Raw genomic sequence first — 10121 nt, 5'->3', positions numbered from 1 at the left:
TAATGCTTTGTGTCCACGATGCTAGAATTCGATCCAAATTCTTGGATCGAAAAATGTGTAGCCAATCAATTTACCGTCTTTCCGTAAAAAATTATATGTTGATTGGCTACAGATTTCGGGATACAAGAACTCGGACAAAGTTCTAGCACCGTGGACACAGCACTTAAGGCCTCTTTCACCAACGCCGATTAACTTAATCGACGATTAGTCCATTGGAATTGACCAATCGCATTTATCATTTAGTTTTGACGACAGACACGATTGGTCAATTCCAATGGACTAATCGTCGATTAAGTTAATCGGCGTTGGTGAAAGAGGCTCTTAAAGCATTAACAAATTACATTTGAGGCATTGGTTATATGACCAATGTGATTGGTTAATCCTTTTTTTAAGATCTTGGACCGATTTCTAGCATCGTGAACACAGAGTTTTAGCTATAGAAGTCACAAATCACTTCCTCCGTCCGAGGGAACTTCTTAGAACATATAAGGGGAACTTGTAATTGAAATAGAAAAAATATAAAGTGATAGATTTCTGTACGTCATATTGCCTAAAGGTAGAAAATGCTTTTTCCTTTCACTCGGGCGATAGTTCAGAAAAAAAATACAAAGTGACAGATATATGTATATTATTTTCCAACATTTAACGACTACTGTTTTTATTATTGTTAGTATGTTAATTTATCCTATCTATGTAAAATTGTACAAACTGGCGAAAGAAAAGATAACCTTATTATTGGATGTTGAAAATAACAAACAGTATGAATCAGTATGAATTGATACTAAGCCTCGAAGATGCTTAGAAAGCAGGTAAAAATGAAATTTTACGCTTATCCGAGATAGTATTAATATGGGTTATGCAGACTGTCCATCTAAAATTTATTTTCGATTGTATCAGTTATTGCTCAATTTATTCATCTTGTTATTAGTGAAAAGAAATGCACAACATTGTGACCATGATGTAACATTAATATTATGGGATAGTTAGCCATATATGTTTTATATTTAAAAAATGAAGGATTTATTTTGTAAGGAAACTAATCAAAGATTTATAAAATTAAAAAAAACAATAATGTATGCGTATGAGTATTAAGTACTCCGTTTTTGAAATGATTTTCCCATACCTTTAGCAAACATCAACAAATGACGTACCTGTTTCATGCAGCTACCGTTTGCAACGAATACATTAAACCCAATCTACTTTTTCAACAATTGTAAACTCAGTCCTCTTCACATCCAACACATACATTTAATTAAATATCTGATACGCGTGTAATTTAATTTCTTATTTCTTGTTTTTAAAGCTACTTCTTGTAACAGCTCTAGTATAAATTATTTTATTCTAAGTTTCTTTAGAAAATTTTCTAATAGTTTTCGGAATTGTTTTTTTGGCTATATTTTTTAAAATTTTTTAAATGTTTTTAGAAGACGTTAAATGAACAGTTTGATCCTTTCGACGTATTAACATACGATCTTTTGTTATAGATGGTACTGGAGAAACTTAATTAAAAATTTTTGTAAAAGAAACAAGTTGTACATTTTGGTCAAGATTATCAAGTTTGGAATCAACAATATCAATATTTTGTACATCTTGTAAAATCCTGGGATTAATTGTATTAATCAGCTCAACTTCATTACAATCATTTCCTAAAGGAAGTGACGGGGAAATTGGTCTCGCTTGAGAAAGAGTTGTTGACATATATTATCATTAAAGTTAACAAGTGCATAATCAGGAATTTCATTAAGGTTAAAAAAATAAATTTTAGTAGCTCTAAATCCTGAAATAATTTTTTTTTATACAGCTGCTAGGAGAATATTACTATATGTAGCAGATAGCTATAATTTTTTATGTCATAACTATGCAACATTTCATGTTTAGCTATATTAGAAATATTGCAACAATATATAGTAAAATATTATAATTTTGATATTTTTTTTTTTATATAGGAAATAGTGTACATATTTTTATAATATTATGATTTAACAAATAAATATGCAACCTCGCTGCGAGATAGACGTGCTTCTCTTAAGGAAACATTCACACACACAGAAATCCTATAAGGAGGAGTAATATACAAATCGAGTTGACAAATATTTTCAAAGTTTCCAAATTGTTCACTGCCAATCACAGCGACTGCCACATATAATAAGGAAGATTTTTTAATTTTTTTTTAACACTAATTTTCGAATATCAAAATGAATATATACAATTAATATAAGCTTCCTAGAGATTCCCAAGCTCTTTCGAATGTGATTTTTAGGTCTTCAAATAACTTTTAATCATGACTTTATTATGTGTATTTGAGAATGTGATGCTAATTAATAGTACATATTTTAGCAATTAATTAAATTAGATTAATTATTAAAATATTGTGTAATGTTGCAGCAATATTTTATCTTAGTGAACATAGAGGAATATTGCTATATTACAACAATATTTTATGAAATATTGCAGTCTATCAAAGTTATATTTCTGCAATATAGCTGTAACAATTTATGCTGTAGAGATATATATCCAATATGACATAAATGCTATAATACATTTTCTAATGTTTTAAAAAATCTGCAATGGATAGTATTATTGATATTATGGCTAAAAGTTATAACTACAGTTATTGAGTAATTTATTACCATAAATTCTGCCAGTTGAAAACCGATGCCATTTTGTAAGCAACATCGTGGTACTATGCCATTAAATCCTCTGCTTTGACCAGTTGCTGTTTACATGATATATTTAATTATTTTTATTTAGTTGTATCTTGAAAAAGGAAAATTAATATGAAACAAAAGGAATTTTTAATTACACATACCTGTTAAATCATGATCTAAAAATTGCCCCCACTGCATTAGCATGTGAGTAATGGAAGCTAGAGGTACGTCTTTGTTTTCATGGATTAAGTTTGAGATACCTCGTGCACTTGGGAGCGGCCTTCCGTTCTTCGACCTTCTAATGCTTTGAACGCCATCGTGATATTCCGGTGGAAGAAATCTGAACATGATCATAATTTTTTAACACGATTGAAACGTTTTTTATTTTCATATATTCAATATTTTTTATTTCTATTTTTATATTAAGAGATTGTTTACACATTGTTTAGATTTACCTACGCATCACAGACATCGCAGAACCCCAAAACCGATGCCATTTTGTAAGCAACATCGTGGTACTATGCCATTAAATCCTCTGCTTTGACCAGTTGCTGTTTACATGATATATTTAATTATTTTTATTTAGTTGTATCTTGAAAAAGGAAAATTAATATGAAACAAAAGGAATTTTTAATTACACATACCTGTTAAATCATGATCTAAAAATTGCCCCCACTGCATTAGCATGTGAGTAATGGAAGCTAGAGGTACGTCTTTGTTTTCATGGATTAAGTTTGAGATATCTCGTGCACTTGGGAGCGGCCTTCCGTTCTTCGACCTTCTAATGCTTTGAACGCCATCGTGATATTCCGGTGGAAGAAATCTGAACATGATGATAATTTTTTAACACGATTGAAACGTTTTTTATTTTCATATATTCAATATTTTTTATTTGTATTTTTATATTAAGAGATTGTTTACACATTGTTTAGATTTACCTACGCATCACAGACATCGCAGAACCCCAAAACCGATGCCATTTTGTAAGCAACATCGTGGTACTATGCCATTAAATCCTCTGCTTTGACCAGTTGCTGTTTACATGATATATTTAATTATTTTTATTTAGTTGTATCTTGAAAAAGGAAAATTAATATGAAACAAAAGGAATTTTTAATTACACATACCTGTTAAATCATGATCTAAAAATTGCCCCCACTGCATTAGCATGTGAGTAACGGAAGCTAGAGGTACGTCTTTGTTTTCATGGATTAAGTTTGAGATATCTCGTGCACTTGGGAGCGGCCTTCCGTTCTTCGACCTTCTAATGCTTTGAACGCCATCGTGATATTCCGGTGGAAGAAATCTAAACATGATGATAATTTTTTAACACGATTGAAACGTTTTTTATTTTCATATATTCAATATTTTTTATTTCTATTTTTATATTAAGAGATTGTTTACACATTGTTTAGATTTACCTACGCATCACAGACATCGCAGAACCCCACCAGAGATTCTGCAGATTGTTGTAGCTGCTATCAGACGTTCTGTATCTTAGGCTAGCCGGTAGACATTGAGGTGGGTCTCTTGTGGATTGTTGTTCCAACGAGGTTCTTTTGAGCTTATTTCGGATTAATGATAATTCCAACGACATATTAGGAAACCTGATAAAATGATAAGAGTAGGAATAGCTATAAAGTTTCTTATTTCGACATTAAAGATTTACCATACCATTATTAGAAACCATATAGAATATCTTATTATAGAAACTTACTTTTTTAAACTTACTTTTTTAAAAACATAGAAGTACCTTGAAGGGCCGTATATCCGAATTTTGCAAGATCTCTTGCTTCCTCTGATTGATTATTAAATGCTGCTACGTATCTCGCTGGATTATCGCTCTCCAAATAGAGACCTGCATGTTGATTTCACACAGAAGATTTTTTTTAATATATACGCAATTAATTATAATGATTAACATGATAAAATTGTTCATGCCATGAATTAATGAATTTTCTTTAAGCGCTTACCCATTGAGTACAATTTAGGTTCTTGGACATAATAAAGATCATTTAATCCAATATATATATTGGATAGCTTGTAATCCAAAATTCGCAGCTTCCAGTAAACTGTCTTCCTTTCCAATTTTGTTTATCGATGCGACTCTCCAGAATTTGATTATCGGCTCTCGATTCAGCATTCTGTGTTTCAGTATTGATCAGATAACTCGAGATATTGTCCGATTGTTTAGAATGTGTTTCCATCAACTCACAAAATGCTACTGATATTAAAATAATTATTAGTTTGAACGTCATTGTTCCGTTTCTCTCTGTGTGTGTGTGTGAAAAAATTTTACTTTTTTACAGTACGTTCCTTCTGTACGACAAATTTCTCAGAAAATACAATAGTAAAAAACAAAAAATTGTTTATGGTACTGCCAGTGCGAAACGGAGGAAAAATTAGATTATAAATCGTATGTTACATATTGTTTCAGTATGAGATATGTTTAGTAGGAGATAAACAATTTTTCGTTTTTTACTATTTTCTGATAAATTTGTCGTACAGAAGGGATGTACTGTAAAAAAGTGCTTTATCGTTTTTTCTTTCATATTGCAGCACGATGGGAATTTGATATCTAATTGATCCATTAAATGCTGCATTAGGGCTTCAAATTAGGAATCTTCAAAATGTACCTTGAAACAAACAAAAAAATATTATTAGCGTTGAGTATTAGGCCATTGTATGATATGATAAAAAAATTATATCCTTATTTTGAGAGAGATACTTACCTCACACAATCGCGAAAAAGTGGTCGGTGTCGACTTATCTCGTAGCATATTGGGTGCTTTCCAGCTACGACACAAGTAGACACAGGTTGCTTTCCATCTACGACACAGCAATCACCTCCTTTATTTAACATTAGCGAACGACAAGGATGCAACGATTGCCGTGTCACACCGTGTCACTTCTGTGTCTCTTGTTGGATAATAATCTTATGCGTAGATATTATTTTTTACATTAAAATAATCCAGATGACTTATGAACGTACTTCTTATATCGTACATATATTTAAAATGTTAATATTCTAAAGCGCCAACCAAAAATTGGCAACCATAACCAAGAATGTCCGACTATGCTTTTCTGCTGTGTCGAATCGTGCCGTGGCGTGTCGTTGGAAAGTACGGCGTTCGACACTGTGTCGATGTGTGTCGCCTAAAAGCCTTGATAGAAAGCAGCCTAAGCTGCTGTGTCGAATCGTGTCGTGGCGTGTCGTTGTTGGAAAGCAACGCGTTCGACACTGTGTCGATGTGTGTCGCCTAAAAGCCTTGATGGAAAGCAGCCACAATCGTACACAGCTAAAATGCTGGGATGCGTTCAGAAATTACACTCAGATAACTCTTGGGTGCATTTTTGATATAATATACGTAACGTAAACTATAGCCTAGAGTTACCTAGGCGTAATTTCTGAACGTAGCCCTGAGTTCAACTGTGTCGTCTCTTCATAGCTACCAACATAACCAAGATTTTTACATTTTGTACTATTTAATTAGAAGGTTCAACACACACACACACACACACACACGGGCGGGTGCAAGGGGGCGGCCTTCGGCCACCCCCCCGCACCCACACCGTCACAGAGGTCTGCCCCGACAGTACAATCACAACAATAGTACAATCGTAGAAGTCGTGTGCCCCTGTGCGGGGGGGGGGGGTGAAAGTTACTTCGCATGAAAAATTCAACGTTTCTAAACAGGGAAAGGTGTAGAACAGTACTTCATATCATACATGTATAGCATACGTTACAACTATGATTGTTAATAACTTTTTAACGAAGGACGAGTGACAGCTAAAAACTGTTGAGAGTTACTCAGGGTCATGACTTTGACAACATATGTCAAGATCAAAGTCATTGCAGGGAGGTCCCCTGATTGAGACATTTACTATTTTAAAACTATAATTGTTAATAACTTTTTAACGAAGGGCGAGCGACGGCTAGTTGTTAAGGCAAAGTTACTCAGGGTCATGACCTTGACAACATATGTCAAGGTCAAAGTCATTGGAGGGGGGTCCCCTAATCGAAACATTTACCGTGATCTCCATCACAAGGAGAAAATGTTCGGTGATTTAGAAAGGCCTTTTACCATGAAGGAGCTTAGACTAGCTCTGATGCAATCTAAGAAGAACTCTGCTCCTGGACTTGATCAGATCAGCTTTGCTATGCTTGCCGCTCTTTCTGACAAATATATAGAATTTCATTTAAATATTAATTATCAAATGACTGAACTTTCACATGAGTACAATCTAACAAAGTAACTCACAACTCTTGGAATTTTAAAGTTAACTCGTGCAATGTTAAAGAACATTATTTGCCCAGTTTTTATTTCATCTGCAAAAGTGAGAAATTTTATAAACCTTAGTCGAAAACAAACAATAGCATTCGTCGTTATACGGTAGATAATTCTGTGAGCACTTGTTTTGCTCATTCCACAAATCACCTGCTGATATTAAGTGGCTATCAGTAGTATAGAATCTCATCATCAAGAGGAGTTGATTTGAAAGAGAAATAGTATTCCTGATTAACAACAGTCATAAAGTACATATAATATAAAAAAATGTTATTACTAATGTAAATTACTATACTTTGTCCTTTCAATATTAACAATTAACATATAACATGAATATAACTTCTCAATAGTAAAAACTAATTTCTTTGCATTATTATGGTTCTATTATTATCCATATCTTTTTATCAATGATAATCAATATTTAAAGTATCCCATAGAATCATACATGTGAGTATATAACCAATAGAAGATAAATACCTTTATTGATCCGGTTTGATATTACTTGAACCGAGAGTGAAATCCAGATCTCTAGCATTCCGTATGAGCATCCTATATATATAAGTCTTTAAACCACCAAGGCAAACAATATTACTATTCATAAATAATAGCTTTGTTAATAACAAATACTTTCATTTATAATACTATTTTGTAATGCTGTATATACTTACAATTCTGTCAAATGTGCAATTTTGGATTTAATAAATGCCAACATTTCAGTAATGCATTCTTTTGATATTTGGAATCGAGCGTGGAAAACTACAAACTCATCAAAATGGGCAGGTCGTCTTCTAATATTATTTGGTCTTCGATTAATAATATTAGCAAAATTTTTATCTGATAATGGCAATACTTGTGCAAAGGTCGTACTATATATAAGTTATGAGATTTTAATAAATTTTGGAAATAACTTTCTGATATATTCCTTGTAATGTAATGCTCCTTTCTTCAATTCAATTCAACACATGAAACACACGATAATATATAACCTTAAAAAAAAAGTACGTTACTACAAAACGTGCGTAATTTTTAGTTACATTCCATTTACCACGGTCGTAAACCTTGGTTAAATTGGTTCAAAATCGGAGGTTCATATTTAACCAAGGCAAGTAAACGTTAACAAAGGTTTAAGAGTACGATTACATGCAGCGCGGTACGCGGTACGCGGTAAAGTAATATAAGGTAATTAACCTGAAAAGTTAACGCAAATTTCTTCCAAGTGGTCAATAAAGCGCATGGTAATTATTAGATTTAATCGATTTAAATAATGTTATCATGGCCATCAACATTATATCTGCAGTCTCCATTACGAAAACAGTCTTTAATTAATGCGAAAATCGTTTTTTTTTTCCTACCAAACTCCGAATTCCGAAATTATTTCTCTTTACTTGGCAGTATACACAGTGGGTGCTTTCCAATTACAATATCCCTAGACACTTTCGTGCACACGGCAACACAAGTTACGTTCCAATTGTCCGTTATTGGCTGCTTTCCATCAAGGCTTTTAGGCGACATACATCGACACAGTGTCGAACGCGGTGCTTTCCAACAACGACACGCCTCGGCACGATTCGACACAGCAGCTTAGACTGCTTTCCATCAAGGCTTTTAGGCGACATACATCGACACAGTGTCGAACGCGATGCTTTCCAACAACGACACGCCACGACACGATTCGACACAGCAGAAAAGCATAGTCGGACACTCTTGGTTATGGTTGCTAATTTTCGGTTGGCGCTTTAGAATATTAACATTTTAAATATATGTACGATATAAGAAGTACGTTCATAAGTCATCTGGATTATTTTAATGTAAAAAATAATATCTACGCATAAGATTATTATCCAATAAGAGACTAACAGAAGTGACACGGTATGACACGGCAATCGTTGCATCCTTGTCGTTCGCTAATGTTAAATAAAGATGAGGTGATTGCTGTGTCGTAGATGGAAAGCAACCAATTGTCGAGTATCGACCCAGTTATGAAATAACGTAACGGAATTGCTCTGATTGGTTAACCCCTTCCATTTGCCTTTTCCGTTGATGTTCCGTTCTGCTATTACTGACTCCATGTGACTGCACCTTTACACATTTCGGGATTCAAGAACTCGGACAAAGTTCTAACACCGTGGATACAGGGCTTAAAATATTAACAAATCACATTTGAGGCATTTGGTTATATGACCAATTTGATTGGTCAATTCTTTTTCATCTAAGATCTTGGACCGATTTATATTATTGTGAACGGCTTTAGAAGTCACAAATCACTTCCCCCTTCCCCCGTCCGAGGAAACTTGCAACAGAAAAAATATAAAATGATAGATTTCTATATGTCATATTACCTAAAGGTAGAAAATGCTTTTTCCTTTCACTCAAGTGATACTTAAAAAAAAAAATAAAGTGACAGATATATATTATCTTCCAACATTTGACGGCTACTGTTTTGATGATTGTTAGTGAATGTTATTGCCATGTTATTGTCCATGTTATTGCAAGGAATTTGCGATCACAGAATGAAATTTATTGATATATATACAGGAATTTGTGGCAGTGTTCACGATATCCGAGTTTGGCGATTAAGTGACATTAAATATTTGATGGAATATGATATACAAAGATACTTTCCACAGCAGGGTCATTTGTTAGCGGATTCTGCATATCCACTTTCATATTATATGCTTACCCCATTTCGTGACAATGGTCACTTAAATCACATACAACATAATTATAATAACAAATTGTCAAAAACTCGTGTCATAATCGAAAGAGCATTTGGCATGTTAAAAGGGAGATTTCGGAAACTTAAATATTTATACATTTATAACACAGAAATGATACCTTTACTTATACTTGCGTGTTGTGTTTTGCACAACATATGTATTGACAATGAGAATGAACCTTTTCACATTTTGGAGCCATTAGATGATGAAAATGATTACAATGACGCAGGTGTACAAGCCGAAGAAAAATGAGAAATTATTGCGCAATTATTATTTAATTTGTAATAAGTATTTATTAATTTAATGTTACAATTGAGAATGGATATTAACTATACATGTACAGAAATACGTACTTTATTCTTTTTTATTACAAAATTATATTACATATATAAAACGCATGAGACAAAAATAAACGTTACGTATCATTATCACATTTTTAAGTTGTATGTGTATTTCACATTTTTCAT

General features: G+C 33.1%; 1 pseudogene; it reads right to left on the bottom strand.

Annotated features, from left to right (window-relative positions):
- Window positions 1-2651: 2651 nt before the first annotated feature.
- LOC108779172 (peroxidasin-like protein) lies at window positions 2652-5251 on the bottom strand (annotated as a pseudogene).
- Between the last annotated feature and the right edge of the window lie 4870 nt (window positions 5252-10121).

This window comes from Cyphomyrmex costatus, unplaced genomic scaffold, assembly GCF_001594065.2.
Source record: "Cyphomyrmex costatus isolate MS0001 unplaced genomic scaffold, Ccosl1.0 scaffold559, whole genome shotgun sequence".
NCBI lineage: Eukaryota > Metazoa > Arthropoda > Insecta > Hymenoptera > Formicidae > Cyphomyrmex > Cyphomyrmex costatus.
The sequence above is the reverse complement of the archived record's forward strand: the minus strand, read 5'-3'. Positions and strand labels throughout refer to the sequence as shown.